The sequence below is a fragment of the Microcaecilia unicolor genome, chromosome 7, assembly GCF_901765095.1.
Source record: "Microcaecilia unicolor chromosome 7, aMicUni1.1, whole genome shotgun sequence".
In the NCBI taxonomy this organism is placed as follows: domain Eukaryota; kingdom Metazoa; phylum Chordata; class Amphibia; order Gymnophiona; family Siphonopidae; genus Microcaecilia; species Microcaecilia unicolor.
This window is the reverse complement of record NC_044037.1, coordinates 240,912,304-240,934,930: the sequence shown is the minus strand read 5'-3', so window position 1 is coordinate 240,934,930 and position 22,627 is coordinate 240,912,304. Positions and strand designations below refer to the sequence as shown.

General features: G+C 43.2%; 1 protein-coding gene across 6 annotated transcripts in view; it reads left to right on the top strand.

The window, feature by feature from the left end:
* TANK (TRAF family member associated NFKB activator) overlaps positions 1-22,627 on the top strand; it is a 113,684-nt gene that overhangs the window by 5,789 nt on the left and 85,268 nt on the right. For all 6 annotated transcript variants that reach the window (XM_030209045.1, XM_030209041.1, XM_030209043.1 and 3 more), the window contains one exon: positions 14,004-14,050. The gene's annotated coding sequence lies outside the window, so the exon portion shown is untranslated. The remainder of the gene's footprint in view (positions 1-14,003; positions 14,051-22,627) is intronic.

Here is a 22,627-nt window from a genome sequence, read left to right as displayed (position 1 = left end):
TGTTTGTGCTTGAATATTCAAAAGTTTATACCTAAACATCAATCCTTCCCCCAGCCTTGCCTCCTAGAACTACCTCTCTTGAGGCCAGGTAAAGTTACACGTATTGTATTAGATTCTATATATGATGCCTAAAAAAATCAGCACTGAAATGAGAGATCTCTAAATTTAGGTGTACTTTATAGAATAAGCCTAAATTTCCACGTGGTTTATAGGATACGCTGAGCACCCATCTGTGCTGCTAAATTTAGTCGTGGGCAGTTAAAGTAAAACTTGGTGTAAATGCTGATGCCCAAATTACACACGGACCAGATGTATTCTATAACCATGTACATAGATTTTAGAAATGCCCGTGACCCGCCCATTCCACGTCCATGGCCATGCCCCCTTTTCAACTATGCGAGTTAGAATTTATGTGCATCTCGCTACAGAACACGTTTAGACTGTTCTGGGTGTAAATTCTAATTAATGCCAATTAGTGTCAGTAACTGCTTATTAATGGCAGCTATTGCTGCTGATTGGTTTGTTATCTAATTAAGTTGCATGTGCAAATCTGTAATATGACTGGACTTGCATGTGCAGTTTAGGACGTGCTATATAGAATACTGGGTATTGGGGAAAATTTAAAAAATGGCACAGTAATTTAGGCACCGGGATGATGCGCACTGAGCGCAAATTATATTACGGCAGTTTTGCGCAGAAGTGCTTATGCCTAACGTTAGGTGCTTAGTATTCTATAAACAAGTGTTGTTTATAGAATACTAAGCGCCTAATGTTAAGCGTAAGCACTTATGCCAGCTCAAAGGTTGGTGTAAATGTTCATGCCAAACTGTAAGCAGTTAGATGTGTAAATAGAAGTATTCTATAAGATGTGCGCCTAACTGTCTGACCTGTCCCTGACATCCCCCCCCCCCCCCATGTCCATGCTACCCCTTGAAAGTTGCAAGCTCTGGGATTTGAGGCCGCAACTTATAGAATAGTGACTAAGGGAAGTTGTGTGCATAAGGAATAATCAATTAGCACCAATTAAGGCTAATTATAACCAATAATTGGCTTTTAACTCCAATTATTGAATTAAATTCTGCACGTAACTGTCTTAATCTAGAAACTACATGCGTAACTTTGTGCGCCAAGGGGTAAATTCTATGTATGGCGCAAAAAAAAAAAAACAGCATTGAAAAAGCACTATTCTACAAAACTTGCTTAAAGTTAAGCGCAGTTTATAGAATACCGCTTACGCCCGGGAATTGCACCTAGGCCTGGCCATTTGCACCAACTTAAACGTGGAGCAAATACTTGCGTGTTAATTTAGACGTGGATATCCTTATTCTCTCTATGCATGTAACTCAAAGAAACGCCCCTGGTCTGCCCATGACCCTCCCATTTCCACACCCCCTTTTTTGACTCGCGCGTAAAATTTAGATGCATACAGTAATTTTCAAAAATGGGTGTGCACTAGCGGCAACATTAATGCATGGCTATAAATGAAATAAATAGACAGTTGGGGTTTACATGGCTGTGATAAAAATGGTTTTGGCATGTGGGAAAGACCTGTGTAAGGGCACACTAAGGCCAATTCTTATTACAGCTTTGTAAAGGACCCCTATGTTACTACTATGTACCCTTTCAAAATAACACTTAGTCACTTTGCCACTAGTTAGGCACATAAGTGTACACAGCTGTGAAAGTGCTGATTTTCTCTACATTTAGAAGAAACAAAACAGCAAAGATGACTAACAAAAACAAAAAATAAAAATATATATAAAAACGTCAAAATTTAAAATTAATCATAAAATATGTATTTAAAAAATAAAACCATCAAGATCAAAAATTACATAAAAAAGACGACACTTTGGATGTAAAAATGAAGAATCAACTTTATTAGCCAAACGGTAGCAGGGAAAAAGGGGCTCGACACAGCTGTGTTTCGGCTGTACTGGCCTGTGTCAGGAGTCTTCTCTGCTGTATGTTGATTATTAATTTTATCCAAATGTAAAAACAATATGTACGTCTTACCAATAAATTGAAGCTGTAGCACTCGATTATACTCAAAACGAAGTCGAGCGGAGAAAATCGGAGCAGTGTCTCTGATCTGTGATTAAAGTGTCGTCTTTTTTATGTAATTTTTGATCTTGATGGTTTTATTTTTTAAATACATATTTTATGATTTTAAATTTTGACGTTTTTATATATATTTTTGTTTTTGTTAGTCATCTTCGCTGTTTTGTTTCTTGTTGATTGTCTTGCGAAGACTGTTTCTCTACATTTACACACACAAATAGTGCATAAATGCAGGTCCCCAGTTATAGTATTGCCCTTATTGCTAAAAACCTTTCTCTTCCCAAAGACTGTTTCATAACAATCCTTATTGAGTTCTGCCTCCTCATGTTATCCAATAGAATGCCCTAAAATGCCCCTTTGTCTCATGCATATAGTTTAACAGTTTTTGCTTCTGTTACATCTAGAATGTAAACCGCACTGAATCTGAAAAGGGGATATTAGCGGTATATAAGAACTGATTTGAATTTATGTAGGCTATGGACTAGATTCTGTAAATGGCACCCAAATTTGGGCACTGGAAAAAATGAGTGCTAAGCGCAATTCTATAAATGGCGCTCCCAAGTTGGGGGCTGTTTATAGAATAGTACTTAGAGCTGCAATGAGGATTTACACCAACTGAAACCTGATGTAAATCCTCACATATAAATTAGGCACGGATCTGCTGTATTCTTTAACACTGTGTGCAAGTTCTAGGAACACCTCTGGCCTGCCCACGCCCCCTTTTGGATTCACATGTAAAAATTTATGTGCTCGCATCTTAAGAATATAAGAATAGCCATACTGGGTCAGACCAATTGTCCATCTAGCCCAGTATCCTGTTTCCAACAGTGGCCAATCCAGGTCACAAGTACCTGGCAGAAACCCAATTAGTAGCAACATTCCATGCTACCAATCCCAGGGCAAGCTGTGGCTTTCCCCATGTATGTCTCAACAGACTATGGACCTTTCCTCCAGCAACTTGTCCAAACCTTTTTGGTTTGGACAAGTGGAGGAGTGGCCTGGTGGTTAGAGTGGTGGACTTTGGTCCTGGAGAACTGAGGAACTGAGTTCAATTCCCACTTCAGGCACAGGCAGCTCCTTTTGACTCTGGGCAAGTCACTTAACCCTCCATTGCCCCATGTAAGCCGCATTGAGCCTGCCATGAGTGGGAAAAACGCGGGGTACAATTGTAACTAAAAAAAACAAACATACCTAAATATGCTAACCTCCAGCAGCGAGTTCCAGAGCCCAACTACTCTCCAAGTGAAAAAATGCTTCCCTCCATTTGTTCCAAAAGTATGTCCATGCAGTTTCATAGAGTGTCCCCTGGTGTCTGTACTTTTTGAAAGAGTGAAAAATCGATTCAGTTCTGCCCGTTCTACACCACTCAGGATTTTATAGATCTCAATCATACCCCCCCCCCCCCCCAGCCGTCTTTTCTCCAAGCTGAAGAGCCCTAACCTCTTTAGCCTTTCTCATATGAGAGGAGTTCCATCCCCTTTATCGTTTTGGTTTCTCTTCTTTGAACCTTTTCTAATTCCGCTGTATCTTCCCTGAGATACCATAACCCTAAATGAATGCAGTACTCGAGGTGAGGTTGCATCTTGGAGCGGTACAGAGGCATTATAATATTGGTCTTATTTTGCATCCCTTTCCTAAAAATTCCTAGCATCCTGTTTACTTTTTTGGCTCCCGCCCCTTACTGGGCAGAAGATTTCAGCGTATTGTCTACAGTGGAATCTAGATCTTTTTCTTGAGTGCTGACTCCTAAGGTGGACCCTAGCATCAGGTAACTATGATTCTGATTATTCTTCCCAATATGCATCACTTTGCATTTGTCTACATTAAATTTCATCTGCAATTTGGATGCCCAGTCTTCCAGTTTCCTAAGGTCTTCCTGTAAATTTTCATTGAGAAAAATGGCCATTTACCCACAGTTTTCTGTCCAATAACCAGTTCCTAATCCACAGAAGGACATTGCCTTGTATCCTATGTCTTTTTAATTTTCTCAGGATTCTCTCATAAGGAACTTTGTCAAAACCTTTCTGAAATTCTAAATACATTGTTTCAGTTGGCTCACCCTTTTATCCACATATTTATTTACACCTTAAAAGAAGTGAAGCAAATTGGTGAGGCAAGACTTCCCTTGGGTGAATCCATGCTGGCTCTGTCCCATTAAACCATGTTTATCTACATGTTCCGTAATTTTATTCTTTATAATAGTTTCCACTATTTTCCCTGGCACTGAAATCAGGTATACCAATCTGTAATTTCTTGGATCCCTTGGAACCCTTTAAAAAAATCGGTGTCGCATTTGCCACCCTTCAGTTCTCAGGTACAACAGATGATTTTAATGACAGGTTACAGATCACTAACAACAGATCAGCAGTTTCATGTTTGAGTTCTTTCAGTACCCTGGAGTGTATGTCATCTGGTCCAGGGGAGTTATCACTCTTTAACTTGTCAATTTGGCTCAGTACATCTTCCAGGTTCACTGAGATTTCTTTCAGTTCGTCCTCATCGTCGCCCTTGAAAACCATTTCCGGTATAGGTAGATCTCTTACATATCTCTCTATATAAAAGGCAACCCCAACGTTCTGAAGCCTCCACGGAAGTTGAGGCGCCCGAGATATCCGGTGTGCACTGGAATGTCTGCACCGCCCTCGCGTCAAAACGTCATGACGTCGAGGGCGGAGCTATGACACTCGACGAGGGCCGAAACGGAAACGCCACAGCGAACAAGGCAAGTAGCTCGGAGGGAGGGAGGGGGCCCCTTGCTAGCGACCATTTCATTCCGTTCAGAAACGGGCATTTTTTCCTAGTTCTTCCATAAAGACCAAAACATATAATTGATTCAGTCTCTCCGCTATGGCCTTGTCCTTCCTGAGTGCCCCTTTTGCGCCTTCATGATCTTTATAGAATACCGACTACAAAGATACATGCGTAAATTCTAGTTGTTGCCAATTAGCACCAATTGGCTCATTGTTCAATTAAATTGCAAGCGCAAATTGGGTGCACACTCAAATTTGCATGCGCTATTTAGGGGGCCCTATTACTAAGCCGCATAGGCACGTACGCTCGTCCTATTTGCGCAAGTTTGTAGTTACTGCCCAGCTACCACGTGGTCTGGGGGGTAATTTCGTTTTTTATGTGCGCCGGAAAATAATTTTTATTTTCCTGTGCAAGGCGGAAACCGGGCGGTAATCATTCTACATGCATAGATGATCACCACATGGTTACCATGTGAGACCTTACTGCTAAGTCAATGGGTGGTGGTAAAGTCTCGTACACAAAATGTTTAAAGTTAAACTAAAAGAAAACTATAGCTCTATTATTTTTATTTCCTTTGTGTTGTATTGCTTGCAGAGTGCTACTTTTTGGTATTTGCAGTTCTAATTTCGGGTCTTTCAGTCTTCACCAATTACAGAATGGTCTGTGTTTTGTACTTGTGACTAAGAAGATGAATTCTGCTAGCATATAGTTTCTGTTTGGGGATCTAGCAGTCTGACGACTTCTGTGCTTTTTCTAGTAGGAGGCGCATTGATGTTTCATGGGTATGGTGCTGCTGTGTGTCCTGAGTTGGTGCTATATCGTACCGTAAACCTTCCATACTAATATAGCACCATTAGTATGGAAGGTTTACTGTACTGTATAGGTTCTGAGCAGTTTATTTGCAGAGTTTTCTGTTACTTTGCAAAGTAGCAGTAGAGGGATTTTGTGTTGTTGTTACTGCCATGATACTAGAATTTAGCTGTAAGGGGGGGTGGGGGGCATCCTAATCTGGCTCTGTAAAGACCCCAAATAGGTTAAAAAAATTCTTGATGTTCACAGTAAGTTTATTATGAATTTGTGTAACGTTGAACCTAATATTCAAAAATTGTGTAGCACATCTGTCTTAAGATTTCTCATCAATGAAGTAAGGAAAGATTAAGATTTTTCTGAGAAAAAATAACATTTACTCCCAGAGAGGCTACATATAATTCAAGACTACCTCTACTTCAGGAAGCAGGTGAAAGAAAGCCTGGCTCTTCTCTCAAGCCTTTAATAGGTAGGGTGACTGACTCTACACTCTTTCTTCATCTGGACTAGCTTGCTACGCACACTGTAACTTAGATCAGTTCCTCATCTCTTGCTTTAATATACAAAGAACTTGCGTTGAGTTTAGCCAACCATCAGATTATCCCAATTTACTCTGTACTGCACATCTTGTTCCCATCATATATCTGCACTTGCTTTCTCAGCTATATGGTAAGCTGTATTGTAGAAAATCTTCAACATCATATCTATGTTCTAATGCATGCTTATTAGGTGTATCATAAGTATTATGCTAACATTATATTATATCTCTGCTATTTGAATTCCAGTGCTGTTAAATGTGTATATTTTTGATACTGTTTCAAGGTTGTTCTATTAGTAGGTGTCAATTTACTGTTTTCATGTTTACCTCATTTATTGTATTTACTAGTAAAAAAAAAAAAGGCCCAATGAAACGGGCGCTAGCATGGTTTTCATCGGTAGTGTGTATGTTTGAGAGAGTGTGTGTGTGAGAGTGACAGTGTGAGAGAGACTGAGTGAATGTGCGAGTGTGTGTGACATAGAGTGAGGCTGTGTGTGTGAGAAAGAATGTGAGTGTGTGTTTGATATATATAGACTTTGTGTGTGAGTGATTGATTGATTGATTGATTGAGGGAGAGAGTGTGTGTGTTTGAAAGCATGTGTGTGTGTTTCTGTGTATGTGTGAGTGTTTTAAGCAGGTGGTGCATTCCCCTCCCCCTACCGTGCCCCTCTTCTTCCCCCTCCTCTCACCGCCCCAGTCACCCTCCAAGTTCCAGGCCACCCTCCCCCCCTCAGAGTGAGTGTATGTGTTTGAAAGAGTGTGTGTGTGTATATGTGTGAGTGTTTTAAGCAGGTGGTGCATTCCCCTTCCCCTTCTGTGCTCCTCTTCCTCCCCCTCTGCTCACCGTCAACTTTCCAGCCTGCCGTCCCTCCCCCCTGCCCCCCTCTTCACCCCAAGCCCTCCTCCCTCCCTGTTCTTTGCTCCCAGGCACTGAATGCAGCATTGAGGCATTGATTGTATGCTATGCTGCTGCTCCTTTCTCCTCTTTCTGTCCCCGTAGGAGCGCAGGTACCAGGAAGTTGTTTTGAACTTCCTGTTCCTGCGCTCCAGGGCTAGTGAGAGGAGAGATGAGTGGCTGCAGAGCAGACAGCCAATGGCTGAAGGCTGCCTGCATTGTTTTTGTTTTTTTTTCAAGATAAGCGGCGATGTTTGAGGGGGGAGGGTGGATATGGGAAGTGGCGACCTCAGGGGGTGGGGTTGAGAGGGGAAGCGACGAACTCGGGGGGGGGGTGGAGTTTGAAAGAGGCCTTGTGGGGTGCATAGCATAGGGGAAGCAGCGACCTCGCTCGCGGGCGGATGGAGAGGGGAAGCGTCGAACGGGGGGTGGAGAATGGAAGAGGCGACGTTGGGGGGGTGGAGAAGGGAAGCGGCGACCTCGTGGGCGAGTGAAGGTCGGGGAAGCTGCGTACTTGAGGCGGGGGTGGAGAGAGGAGGTGATGAACCTCGTGGGGAGTGAAAACAGAGCTGGGCTTCCGTGATTCGTCGAGTGTGTTTGCTCCGCCCTCGACATCATGACGTTGTGACGCGAGGGCAGGGCAGACACTGAAGGCCAAACTGGATATCTCGGGCGCCTCAAGTTCCGGCTTGAGGCTTCATCGAACGTTGGAGGTGCCTTTTTTATATATAGAAGATGTTTATACTTGATTATTGTACTATTTTTATGCTGTTAACAAAATTGTAAGTTTTAAGTTAAACTGTTCCTGCTATATACCGCCTTGGGTGAATCTCTTCATAATGGCAGTTAATAAATCCCAATAAATTTTAATAACATTGATTTAAATAATAGTATGTTAAAATAACAGTATATTAAAATAAGTAAATTCTATTTTTTCTGTTGCATAATTTTAAGTACACTAAAGTGACGTTGTGGCTCTTCTCTTTGTTCAGCCCCAGAGTGTAATGCAGTAGTTCCCAAAGCTATCCTGGAGGACTCCCCCCCCCCCCCCCCCCCCCCTCCGCAGCCAGTTGGGTTTTCATGATATTCACAATAAATATCCATGAGAGAGATTTGCATGGGGAAAAAATTCAGGAGTAAAAAAGGAAAGGACTGGTGAGGGTAAATCTGTTTTATAGTGTCATAGAGGTTTTTTAATTATCTCCGATCCAGGGCTTCACTAGTGTCTGAGATATTACAGGAGAGAAAATGGGTAGACTCTCATTCTCTGCGATCGTCAATGCTTGTGTTTCATGGTAGCCAGAAGTTTCTGGAGGTAGTTTACTCAAAATGTTTAAACCTTGATGCTCACCTAAGTTATTTCTTATATTATTCTGCCATAGATTACCAAAGAATAGTCTATACTGAACCACATCTATATCTAGCTGACTCCGTACTATGGACAGAGCTGCCAAGTTATCCAGTTCCAGGAGGAAGAATTTTTGGCTGGTTCTGGTTTTGAATTTGCATTCCATAGTAGTTTGATCTTTGTAGATCATGATTCTATCCCATTGAAATCAGTGCTCAAGATGGTGACTGTTGATAGCATCTGAACGATCCTTTGTTTCTTTAATAAATGTTCCTCTGATTTTTAGATTATGCCTAAGAGGAAGAGCAAGCCATGCACTTATCCTGTTGTGCCACCTGGCACTCCTGTTAGCAGTCTGATGGATCATTAGGCAAAAATATGGCAAAAGTCTCCAGAGTGGCGGCCTTGTTGTGGGAGGAGTTTGGGCAGGTGAGCCTGTTTCCTTGTTTGGGGCTGATGTTACTTTGAGCCCTGTTATGCGGAATCCCCTGGAAGATTTGGCTGAATGAGCTGTGCTGCAGGAAAGCCATTCACCTGCTGATGATTGTGTGACAGAAGACCTGGAGCAGGCCCTGCACATCCGAAAGAGATGCCAAGAGAGACTACTGTTGGAATTGTGGTCCATTCTTCTACCAGCTGTGACATGTTGTAAGATGCTCCAAATATGGATTGCTTGCCATTCAGGGAGAACTGAGCAAGCTGACTTTTTTTTTGTCAAAGCCTATTCCTGTAACCTTGGACACACTTCGGAAACCTTGGCAAAGCTGGTTAACTCTCTCTCAGAAATTTCTTATTATCCTACCCATTCTTGAATTTAATATAACATGTTACAACTTTAGAGCAGAAAGCTGGTCTTTTGGAAAAATGAATAGCTCAAAAGGAGTGAGTGATGGATAAGCAACTCTTTGATCAACAGTCAGTCCTTATGAAAGATAGTGTTATGATACATAAATGAACAATTTGGAGAATTTAGCTTGATGTAAAACTACATTTTTTATTAATTTTCTGAAGTTGCCATTGGTTGCTCCATTATTAACTTTAAGTGTTACGTATCTGAGGTGCTTAAAATACCCGAGCAAACATTTTCATCAATATAAAAAGGCTTATCACCATTATTTATATTAAAAAGATTGTGGTCAAGCCTTAATGCCTGGTTTAGATGTTTCTTTGGATGTTTTATATTTGACTCAGGCTTTGCAAGGTAAATTTATGGGAATTACTGCAGCTACTTTAATAATAAATTTTGTTTTAGATCCCAATAGAGATTGGATATTAAAATTATTTTTCTGCAGTCATGTTTCTTTTCTGAATTAAGGTGTATCCAGATGTAAAAAAAGAGACAGCACCAGTTTTTGGGTTTGATGGCTTTGGATGTTGCAACATGGAGGTCTCTGGTTAAATTAACCATGGAGATGTGTAATTAAATTGAACTCTATTAATTTTGTTCTCTGAGTCAGATCATTTGGCAGCTTTCCTGAATTCCAGGCTAGTAGGTGTTCCACCCCCAACTACGGAGTCGCCTTTAACAACTATTCTGTAAGGTGGTGGTGTTTTTTTTTTTTTGTGGCTAGGCAAGGCTATTTTCAGTATTTGTTTTTGACCACCTTCTCTTATATAGTGGACTGAGTATCTGGGTATAGAAGGAATGTATTTATTTCTTTGTTTTTTTTTCTTTACTGTGCAATTGGCTCATATTCACTCAACCAAACTTTAGGTTTTAGTTTTGGTTGCGACTTGCAAATGAAGAATAGAAAGGTCAATCAATACATGCTTAGAAATATTTATTTATTAGGATTTTAAAAATTAAGTGCTTTTTAAGTGGTATGTTTGATTCATAAAGGATGTTTTGATTTTTATGCCTTTACTCTTATCTGTCGTTTTACTGGTATTAATTGGATTATTACTTTTACTGTTTGTTATTTATGTGTGTGATTTTATACAGATAATTATATAATATACACATATGTTTTTTAGTCTTCTGATGCACATATATCTTTTTAGACTCCTGATGCAGGTGGAAACACCGAAATACGGCACCGTGTCAAGTCTCGGAAGCGTTTATACTACAATAAACCTTCTACTTGAATGGTTTTGCCATCTTTTTCTTGCAGCTGGAAGTGCCATCAGACACCCTACTCTGTTGTTCTTTTGTGAGTTTTCATAGTGGTGTCCACACACTCTTTGGAAATAAACCATATGCAAGAGATTTTCTGTTTTGTAAAAGGCAAGCCTCTTGACCATGTTAGCCAGCATTGCATTACACTGCAAGATCAGTGCTGGCGACAGAATTCCTACACTGGGGCCTCCTTCAGTAAGCACATCAGCTAATCTAGTACTGTGCCTTGTCTCTTGGGTTGCCAAGTGAGCTCATTTTGCTGCAGTTTTTTTAATGGATGAACATATTTAAGAGAATCCAGATACAAATTTTGCTAGATAAATATTCTGTGTTTATCTGTGTGCAGTGGCTTATTGTCTGTTGCGTCAACCTTCAAGGGGATCTGGTTTCAATCCTTCCGCCGACAGCACGTGTCCCATAAATTGTATACATTTACAGTTCCATTACTTAGTTTCCCACTATTCCAGAACCTGTGGGATAGCTGTGTCCATCAACCATGAGATAGAGAACGGAAATCTGAGTTGAGACACGTCTCTCTTGGCATCCAGTCCAGCTCCTCAGTACTTTCTATCTCCCACAGGTGGATGGACACACTTTTTAACCTCTGGCTCTGAGTGATTTGCTCCTAGTCCAGTTTTGGTCCCCAGTTGAACTTTGCGGGTGTCTTGAGTCTGCAGAGTCATATTTGGAGGTCTTCAGATCTCTCTCTAGTGCTATTCAAATTTACTTCTTCCCTCCCTTCACCTCTCCCTGTTTCCCATGGAGCTCTCCTTTTGCAGCACAACAACTTAAAAAAAAAAAGAAAGGAGAAGGAAAGAGGTTCATTGGAGAGTGTGGGATAGATTATCAGTCCTGACCGTTTCTCATCTAGAGTAAGACCTCTGGAGACTGGGGGGGGGGGGGGGGGGAGGGAGGGGAGCAGCTGGCAGTGGTAAGTCTGACTAAAGTTTGACTCAGAACCGCTTGGAAGGCAGCAAGTTCTACTTGGTGTAGTGGAAGGATCTTGACTCACTACTTGGGACCATGTTGTTCTGCCAAACAGGGACAAGGCAGATACTCTGTCTACTTCATTGTCCCAAAGAAGGAAGGCGCCTTTCATCAGGTCTTAGATCTCAAAGGTCTAAACTGCTGCTTCTAAGTGTCTCGCTTTCACATGGAAACAGTAAGAGCAGTTATAGCCTTGATTCAAGCGAGAGAGTTTCTCACCACCCTCGATCTCAAGGTGGCATACTTGTACCATATGGCTGACGCATTGGAGGTTTTTACATTTTGCAGTGCTGGGCTTTCACTTCCAGTTCAGGGCTTTGCCCATTTGGTCTCTCCATGGCACCAAAAACGCTTACCAAGGTTATGGTGCTGGTGGTGGTGCTGGTGGCATTGGCGTCCTTCCTTCTCATCCATATCTCAACAACTGGCTCATTCATGCGTCATTCTGTTCAGACAATGTGGTGGCAGTGGACAAAGTTGTCTTCTCTGCAGTTGTTGGGTTGGATGAACAATTTCGAGAAGAGCAGATTAACTCCATCAGTGATGCTAGAGTTTCTGGTCATTCTATCTGACACAGCAACGGAGAGGATCTTCCTCATGGAATGCAGGAGGTTGAATCTGGTTCCACAAATTTGTCTTCTCAATCAAGACAGGTCCAGGGTCTGTTATCTGATCATAGTTACCTGATGCTAGGGTCCACCTTGGGGGTCAGCACTCAAGAAAAAACATCTGGGTATCATTATAGATAATACGCTGAAATCTTCTGCTCAGTGTGTGGCGGTGGCCAAAAAAGCAAACGGGATGCTAGGAATTATTAGGAAAGGGATGGTGAATAAGACCGAAAATACTATAATGCCCTTGTATCGCTCCATGGTGCGTCCGCATCTTGAGTATTGCATTCAGTTCTGGTCACCATACCTCAAAATAGATAGAGTGGAATTAGAAAAGGTTCAAAGAAGAGCGACCAAAATGATAAAGGGGATGAGCCTGCAAAAAGGTGGGAAAATGTGGGATACAAATGCAATAAATAAAATGGAACTCCTCTCGTATGAGGAAAGGCTAAAAAGGTTAGGGCTCTTCAGCTTGGAAAAGAGACAGATGAGGGGAGATACGATTGAGGTCTTCAAAATCCTGAGAGGTGTATAACAAGTAGAAGTAAATCAATTTTTTACTCGTGCCAACAGTACAAAGACTAGGGGACACTCGAGGAAGTTACATGGTAATACTTTTAAAACCAATAGGTGGAAATATGTTTTTACTCAACGAATAGTTAAGCTCTGGAACTCTTTGCCAGAGGATATGGTAGCAGCAGTTAGCGTATCTGTGTTTAAAAAAGGTTTGGACAAATTCCTGTAGGAAAAGACCATAGTCTGCTATTGAAACAGACAAGGGAAGCAACTGCTTCTCCTGGAATTTGTAGCATGGAATGTTGCCACAATTTGGGTTTCTGCCAGGTACTTGTAACTTAGCTTGGCCACTGTTTGGAAAACAGGATACTGGGCTAGATGGACCATTGGTCTGACCCAGTATGGCTACTCTTATGTTCTTACGTCTGGGACTATGTCCAAGTTCTGGGACCATTGACTTCTGCGATGGAAGTGGTGCCGTGGTCAAGGGCTTACATTCATCCATTATCTCTTCTAGGTTGCTGGTCTCCAATGTCACAGAAGTATGACTTCCATTTTCCTTGGACACTGTTTACCAGACGGAGTATGCAGTGATGGTTGTCACACAGGAATTTAACTGTCTGAGTTCTCTTTCCGATAACAGTGGAAGTTGGTGACAACGGACACAAGCAAGTCGGATTGGGGAGCTCATTACGTTGGAACTCAGGGCAGTGCAGAATGCCTTATGTGACTTCGCTCCCTTTCTGGTGGAGGCCCCAGTCCTTGTTTTCTCTGACAATTCAACAGCGGTGTTTTATATCAACAAGGTGGGTCGCACAGCCATCCTATGGTGGTGGAGGTGGCCTCCCTCATGAGTTGGGCAGAGAAAAATCTTCTTTGTTTGTTGGCAGCTCACATCACTGGATCCTGGAATGTGGAGGTGGACTTTCTCAGCAGGCACTCCTTGGACCTTGAAGAATGGAAACTCTCCAGCCAGGGTGGTAGTGGAAGCAGAACTGATGCGTGACTTTCCATGGATAATTTACTTCTGACACCATACAATGTATTCAGACACTGTCAGGCCAGATATACAGTCTCAACTATTTGCTTATTACAACTCACAGCAATAAGAGGAAGTGATGTATTCTATCCAGGTACACTAACCACATCCTAGAAGGATCATAGAGACATATAACAGCTAGCATGATCTGTCACAGTCCTACATTGGAGTAGAACCTTCCCCCTGTCACTGGTCATTGCTTATCATATCTCCAACTTAATTGTGTGATCCCTACATAGTTTGCATTGAAACTTGAAGCTTGCTTATGTGTTTCTGGTTATGAACCTGAGCCTAGTTCAATCATTAGATCTCATTTTCTTCTCTTTTTCTCTTGTAGGAATGGATGCATGCAGCTCTTCTTTAAAGAATGCAAATGAACAGCCGGTAACTATAGAGTAACTTCAGTGTTTTGCTGTCCTCTATCTTGTGATGTTAGGGCAATATTTTGTCTTTCTGTCCATCAAGATTGCCGCTTTGCTTCAGGCTGTAAAAATGCTTCTAGTTTAAAGCAAAAATAATGTAATTGTATATAGCCAAAATTAAATATTCTGTTTTCAGCATTTTCTGTTAGATTTTAAGTTGTCACGCCGATATGGTGTTTCTGCAGTATTATTCTGTTGAAACCATACTTTGGCACTTCAGTTCACAAGGGGATGTGTCAGGGACATGTTAAGGGCAGGATCTGGGCATTCCTAACAGTTGAATGTTTTTCTGCTACATTGGAACAAAACAAAAACATCCAGGTCTATAAGTTGGACATTTTGGTCTACACTTGTTAACAAATAAGCCACAAAAAAGTGCTCTAAGTGACCAGATGACCACTGCAGGAATAAAGAAATGACACCCCCTTACTCCTTCGAAGGTCACTACTCCCAGCCCGCAAAGATGCAAATGAAGCAGTACATACTAGCCTCTATGACAGCTTCACATGTTATGGCCACTCATAAGTACATAAGTACTTAAGTATTGCCATACTGGGACAAGCTAAAGGTCCATCAAGCCCAGCATCCTGTTTCCAACAGTGGCCAATCCAGATCACAAATACCTGGCAAGATCCCAAAAAAGTACAAAACATTTTATACTGCTTATCCCAGAAATAGTGGATTTTCCCCAAGTCCATTTAATAATGGTCTATGGACTTTTCCTTTAGGAAGCCGTCCAAACCTTTTTTAAACTCCGCTAAGCTAACCGCCTTTACCACATTCTCTGGCAACGAATTCCAGAGTTTAATTACACGTTGAGTGAAGAACTATTTTTTTCCTATTATTTTAAATTTACTACATTGTAACTTCATCGCATGCCCCCTAGTCCTAGTATTTTTGGAAAGCGTAAATAACTAGTGAGGTAATTAAATTCGCCGATGACACAAAATTATTCAGGGTCGTCAAGTCGCAGGAGGAATGTGAACGATTACAGGAGGACCTTGCGAGACTGGGAGAATGGGCGTGCAAGTGGCAGATGAAGTTCAATGTTGACAAGTGCAAAGTGATGCATGTGGGTAAGAGGAACCCGAATTATAGCTACGTCTTGCAAGGTTCCGCGTTAGGAGTTACGGATCAAGAAAGGGATCTGGGTGTCGTCGTCGATGATACGCTGAAACCTTCTGCTCAGTGTGCTGCTGCGGCTAGGAAAGCGAATAGAATGTTGGGTGTTATTAGGAAGGGTATGGAGTCCAGGTGTGCAGATGTTATAATGCCGTTGTATCGCTCCATGGTGCGACCGCACCTGGAGTATTGTGTTCAGTACTGGTCTCCGTATCTCAAAAAAGATATAGTAGAATTGGAAAAGGTACAGCGAAGGGCGACGAAAATGATAGTGGGGATGGGACGACTTTCCTATGAAGAGAGGCTGAGAAGGCTAGGGCTTTTCAGCTTGGAGAAGAGACGGCTGAGGGGAGATATGATAGAAGTGTATAAAATAATGAGTGGAATGGATCGGGTGGATGTGAAGCGACTGTTCACGCTATCCAAAAATACTAGGACTAGAGGGCATGAGTTGAAGCTACAGTGTGGTAAATTTAAAACGAATCGGAGAAAATGTTTCTTCACCCAACGTGTAATTAGACTCTGGAATTCGTTGCCGGAGAACGTGGTACGGGCGGTTAGCTTGACAGAGTTTAAAAAGGGGTTAGATAGATTCCTAAAGGACAAGTCCATAGACCGCTATTAAATGGACTTGGAAAAATTCCGCATTTTTAGGTATAACTTGTCTGGAATGTTTTTACGTTTGGGGAGCATGCCAGGTGCCCTTGACCTGGATTGGCCACTGTCGGTGACAGGATGCTGGGCTAGATGGACCTTTGGTCTTTCCCAGTATGGCACTACTTATGTACTTATGTACTTATGTACCCGTTCAACTCCACTCATTATTTTATAGACCTCTATCATATCTTCCCTCAGCCGCCTTTTCTCCAAGCTGAAGAGCCCTAGTGGCTTTAGCCTTTCCTCATAGGGAAGTTGTTCCATCCCCTTTATCATTTTCGTTGCCCTTCTCTGTACCTTTTCTAATTCCACTATATCTTTTTTTGAGATACGGCAACCAGAATTGAACACAATATTCGAGATGTGGTCGCACCATGGAGCAATACAAAGGCATTATAACGTCCTCATTTTTGTTTTCCATTCCTTTCCTAATAATACCTAACATTCTATTTGCTTTCTTAGCCGCAGCAGCACACTGAGTAGAAGGGTTCAACGTATCATCAACGATGACACCTAGATCCCTTTCTTGGTCTGTGACTCCTAACATGGAACCTTACATGACGTAGCTATAATTCAGGTTCCTCTTTCCCACATTCATCACTTTGCACTTGCTCACATTAAATGTCATCTGCGATTTTTATTTAAGGACGCCTGATCTACTATGGTCTCTTTTGCAACCTCACTATGGGGATACCCTATTTTCCCTGTTTTGGTGATATCTTTAAAAGATACCTTATCCCGTATCAGAGCAGCAAGCAGGTTCCTAGAATAGCCTAGTGGTAGGTGCAATGCACTGTAGAGAAGATGACCCAGGCCCATAATCCACTCTTTAACTATTACATTTGTGGTGGAAAGTGTTAGCCCTCCAAAACCTATTGTACCCACATATAGGTGACACCTGCAGCCATAAGGGCTATTGTAGTGGTGTATAGTTGGGTACAGTAGGTTTTTCATGGGTTTTGAATGGCTCACCGTACAGTAAAAGGGGGTAATGGTGAGATGTGTACATATGAAGTCCACTGCAGTGCCCTGTAGTGTGCCCCGCTGCTCTGCTGGGATGCCTGTGTGGCCAGTCTACTAGTTTGAAATGTCTATATGCGAATGCCAGAAGCCTAAGAAATAAGATGGGAGGGTTAGAATATATTGCACTAAATAAAACATTAGATATAATAGGCATCTCTGAGACCTGGTGGAAGGAGGATAACCAGTGGGACACTATCATACTGCGGTACAAATTATATCGTAGTGATAGGGTGGATCGAATTGGTGGAGGAGTAGCATTGTATATTAAGGAGAGCCTTGAATCAAATAGATTGAAAATTCTGCAGGAAACAAAACACATCTTGGAATCACTATGGATTGAAATTCCATGTGTAAAGGGGGAAAGGATAGTGATAGGAGTGTACTACCGTCCACCTGGCCAGGATGAACAGACGGATGCAGAAATGTTAAAGGAAATTAGGGATGCAAACAAATTTGGCAACACAGTAATAATGGGTGATTTCAATTACCCCGATATTGACTGGGTAAATGTAACATTGGAGCACGCTAGGGAGGTAAAATTCTTTGATGAAATCAAGGACTGCTTTATGGAGCAGCTGGTACAGGAGCCGTCGAGCGAAGGAAAAATTCTAGACCTAGTCCTTAGTGGAGCGCATGATCTAGTGCAGGAGGTAATGGTGCTGGAGCCGCTTGATAACACTGATCATAATATGATCGGATTTGATATTAGCTTTGAAGTAAGCATACACAGGAAATCAAATACGTTAGCGTTTAACTTTAAAAAAGGAGACTATGATAAAATGAGAAGAATGGTGAAAAAAAAAACTTAGAGGAGCGGCTGTGAGGGTCAAAAATTTACATCAGGCGTGGATGCTGTTCAAAAACACTATCCTGGAAGCCCAGGCCAAATATATTCTGTGTATTAAAAATGGAGGACGGAAGACCAAATGACAGCTGGCATGGTTAAAATGTGAGGTGAAGGAAGCTATTAGAGCTAAAAGAAAATCCTTCAGAAAATGAAAGAAGGAACCAACTGAAAATAATAAGAAACAGCATAAGGAATGTCAAGTCAAATGCAAAGCGCTGATAAGGAAGGCTAAGAGGGACTTTGAAAAAAAAAAGATTGTGTTGGAAGCAAAAACATATAGTAAAAAAATTTTTAGGTATATTAAAAGCAGGAAGCCGGCAAAAGAATCAGTTGGACCGCTAGATGACTGAGGAGTAAAAGGGGCGATCAGGGAAGACTAAGCCATAGCAGAGAGATTAAATGAATTCTTTGCTTCGGACTTCACCGAGGAAGATTTGGGTGTGATACCGGTGCCAGAAATAGTATTTGAAGCTGACGAGTCAGAGAAACAATGAATTCTCTATGAACCTAGAGGATGTAATGGGGCAGTTCTACATGTTGAAGAGCAACAAATCTCCTGGACTGGATGGTATTCATCCCAGAGTACTGATAGAACTGAAAAATGAAGTTGCGGAGCTATTGTTAGTAATATGTAATTTATCCTTAAAATCGAGTGTGGTTACCGGAAGATTGGAGAGTGGCCAATGTAACGCCGATTTTTAAAAAAGGTTCCAGAGGAGATCCGGGAAATTATAGACCGGTGAGTCTGATGTCGGTGCCGGGCAAAATGGTAGAGACTATTATAAAGAACAAAATTACAGAGCATATTCAAAAGCATGGATTAATGAGACAAAGTCAACATGGATTTAGTGAAGGGAAATCTTGCCTTACCAATTTACTACATTTCTTTGAAGGGGTTAACAAACGTGGATAAAGGTGAGCCAGTTGATATTGTGTATCTGGATTTTCAGAAGGTGTTTGACAAGGTACCTCATGAAAGACTCCAGAGGAAATTGGAGAGTCATGGGATAGGAGGTAGCGTTCTATTGTGGATTAAAAACTGGGTAAAAGAGAGTAGGGTTAAATGGTCAGTATTCTCAATGGAGAAGGGTAGTTAGTGGGGTTCCCCAGGGCTCTGTGCTGGACCGCTGCTTTTTAGCATATTTATAAATGACCTCACTAGTTACTCCTATCTCTAAGTAATTAAATTTGCTGATGACACAAAGTTATTCAAAGTCATTAAATCGCGGGAGGATTGTGAAAAATTAGAAGAGGACCTTACGAGACTGGGAGACTGAGCGTCTAAATGGCAGATGACGTTTAATGTCTACTAGGAAAGCTGGCTCCTCCTATGTCCCAATGTCTTGTTCGTTAGCATCAGCAGCAGATGAATCCAGAGACGTGCAAGTTGTGTCCGTGTGGCTGAGCGGTGATGCCTTTAGGGGGTACACCTGGTCACTCCAGGTCCCTCCCCCACCCTCCTGTCCTTCTCTGCCCTACTCTTCTCTTCTTCCTCTGCTGTGGATGTTCAGCATTAAACAAACAAAAAAGTGAAGCCTTCTAATTTGGTCAACCAGCTGGCTGTAGGAAGGATACTGGTACCCCCAGTATGAGGGCTGTAAGGCGGAGAATGGCGTTTTGCCTTCAGCTGCACTGAGACACATTGGGGCTCCTCAAACTGCGCCCTGGGGTGAGTTTTTATTTCTTGCCTTTGCTGGGTTACGTCCCTGGTTTCCTCTATTGTTTGGGAGACTTTTTTTTCCCTTTTTCTTTCACAGCTGTAAACAAAGGAGGCCTCTCTGTTTGTTTGCCTTTAGGTGGCGTGTGACCAGGGAAAGTTAACGGCACCACATTGCACGATGGGGCCTCCACAATCTGCGTTAGTTCAGCTGGTGAGGAGAGTTTCTACCACTCCTGGTACTCATGGACACATACGTTCATTTACATTTTGACTTCCCCATGGAGGATATCTGCGGTTTGAGCTTAAGAATGTCAGGATAGATGTAACTGGTTCAGGCCAGTGTACCTTCTAGCTCAGTAGCCCGTTTTCCCCCATGGCCATTTCAGGTCACAAGTAACTGGCAGAGTTCCAAATGGTAGCAACATTCCATGCTGCCAATCCCAGGGCAGACAGTGGCTTCCCCCATGTCTGTCTCATTAGCTAACCAAGGCCTTTTACTCTAGTACCTTGTCCAAACCTTGGAGACAGTTCTCACTTTCAGGCCCTTCGTCCTTCCCACCTCTCCTCAGGCATGTATTTTCGGGTCGTGCTACTAGTGGTGGCATTGTTTGACATAGAGGGGTTTTTCAGTTCAGCTGTACTTCAATGTTTAGCTGTTTGCAACTCTGTCTTCTAGTTTCCTCCCAGATGATTCTTTCTTCCATCCTTGGGGCTAGGGCTGAATATCACCAAGCCCCAGTTGTGTTCACTGCACTTCTGGGAGTATTTGGGAGTGATTATTCGAAATGGGTTTCGGGAGATCTTTCTTCCTTTGCTTCGCAGAGGAGCTTCTGCCCACGTCAGTCTTCTTTTCCTTCTATATCCCAGAGTCGAGGAATGTGTTTGTGTTCTCTTTTCAGTGGTCCCTGGTTTGGGCATTCTTCTCTGTGCCAGTTTCCATCTCGGTGGTCCCTTCTCAGCTTTGCATATTTTCTCTGGGACCCTTCAGACCACTCTGTCCATCCTGGTGGATTCCACGTAGCTTGCCTCTACAATACGGAAGGGATTCCTCTTCATAGGCTACCTTCAGCAGCTAGCTTACTATTTGGGTGTGCCTTCATGGGGGCTTCAGATTTCAGTTTCCTTCTGAGAGTCTGATGGTCAGCCTGTTCGTCAGCCTGTTCCTGCATTGTTTGCTCTGGAAACTGGGATGGCATTTTGGTGCATTCCTGGTCTGCCTTGGTTCGAGCATCCAGCAGGCAGCACAGTCCCTCATTTTACGGTGGTTGCACCGCTGGGCGGAGGATGCAGCTTCGAACAGTGGAGGGTGCAGCACTCTTGGAAGATTGGTTGTTTAGTGAGTTGCAGCCTTCGTCTGGGGTCATGTCTAGACATTCTATATGGTTGCTGTCCGGCTGGCATCCGGGGCAGCCTGCTTTGCCTCGGTGATCCAGTTAGGCACTCAGGTGGGATTCAGTGACCCAGACTTTGTCCTGTCAAAGTTCTCCAGTTTTCTACTGCAGAGGTGGCAGGGCAGTACTGTGCACTTCTTCTTCCTGTGATGGTTGCTGCCTTTTTTCTCCATCGGTTGGGGTTTCTTCCCACTTGATGGTTGTTCTTCATTTTTGGTTCTCTCACTGTTCCGGGAAAAGACCACCAAATTCTCTCTTAGGTAGAGGAGGAGACAGTGGATGGTGTGAATGAGCAGACTGGATGGGCCATTTGGCCTTTATCTGCCATCATGTTTCTGTGTTTCTATCTAAATTATAAGACACTACCTCTTGGATTTTTGTGGAAACAGTTCAGCTGTATTTAGATGTGTATGTGGTTTAGCGTTTGTAAATGCTTGAAATTAAGGCTGTACGTTAATTATTAAGTGCTATTTAAAAATATAATTGCGATTTAATAATTATTTGCGAGCTGCCCGCCTTCTGCTTCCCACGGTTTCCCCCCCCCCCCCCCGCACCCCCTCCCCCGGTATACCTTTCTAAACAGAAGTGTTTGGCCCTGCAAGCCGTGTTCAAAGGCGGACTGCACAGGCCTTTCCCTCTTATCCGGCCCACCCCTTCTGGCACAACTGACACAACTTCCTGTTTTCAGAAGGGGCTGGCTGGATCAGAGGGAAAGGCCCGAGCAGGCAACATGCAGCCTTTGACCACAGTTGCCACTGGCTTGCAAGTCCAAAGACATCTGTTTAGAAAGGTACATCGTGGAGGGAGAGCCAGAGCCATGGGCTGGTCTGGGGAGGGAGGAGAGCGAACCACAGGTGATTACAAGGAGGAGGGGGCTTGAGAAAGCTACGGGCAGATTGGGAGACCCACAGGGGAGGGGCCCTGAGAGCCGCAGGGGGGAGGAGCTGCGGGGGGCTTGAGAGAGTCGCAGGTGGGGAGGGAGGCCTTGAGAGAGCCGCTGGGGGAGGGGACTTGAGAGAGCCAGGGCGGAGAAAGGGAGAGTACCAGATGGGGGGAGGGAAGGAGGGCTCTGAGAGAGATCCATGGACAGGACTAAAAGGGGAGGAAGAGATGGTAGATTCTGCAGAGGGGAAGGGAGAAGTAGGAAGAGAAGCTGAACTGAGGGAGAGAAAGGTGGAGAGAGAAGAGAGGGAGAGATGTTGGGCTCAGAGAGAGGGAGGGAGGGGAGACAGAGATAATGGCCCTGGGGTGGGGTGATGGGATTACTGAAGCCTTGGCAGCCAAAACAAATCCCTGCCTGAGTCACCCCTTCCTCCTTGCACTGCCTCAGGTACGAGGAGGTCAATGGCATCCCACTGCAGCTCCTTGTGACTCTGGGCAAGTCACTTAATCCTCCATTGCCCCAGGTACAAAATAAGTACCTGTATAAATGTAAACCGCTTTGAATGTAGTTGCAAAAGCCTCAGAAAGGCGGTATATCAAGTCCCATTTCCCTTTCCCTCCAGCCTCCGACTCCTGCACTCCTGTAGTTTGTGCATGAACTGTGCATGCTCGGGGAATGGCGACTGGAGGCACCCCATTGACTTCTTCGCTCCTGAGGCAGTACAAGGAGGAAGAGGGCTGCTTTGGCAGTGGATTTGTTCAACTGGTGGGGCTTCGGCATCTCCACCAGCAAAGGTATGATACCTAATGGAGGGGGAGGAAATGTGCCTCCCCTAGTCCACCCCTGTGCCCCCCCCCCCCCCCCCCCCCCCCAAAATGGACTACTGGCTATACCCTGCCTTTAATCCTTGATTAAAAATTTTAAGTGCTTGATTAATTTTGCTTCTGGTATTCACA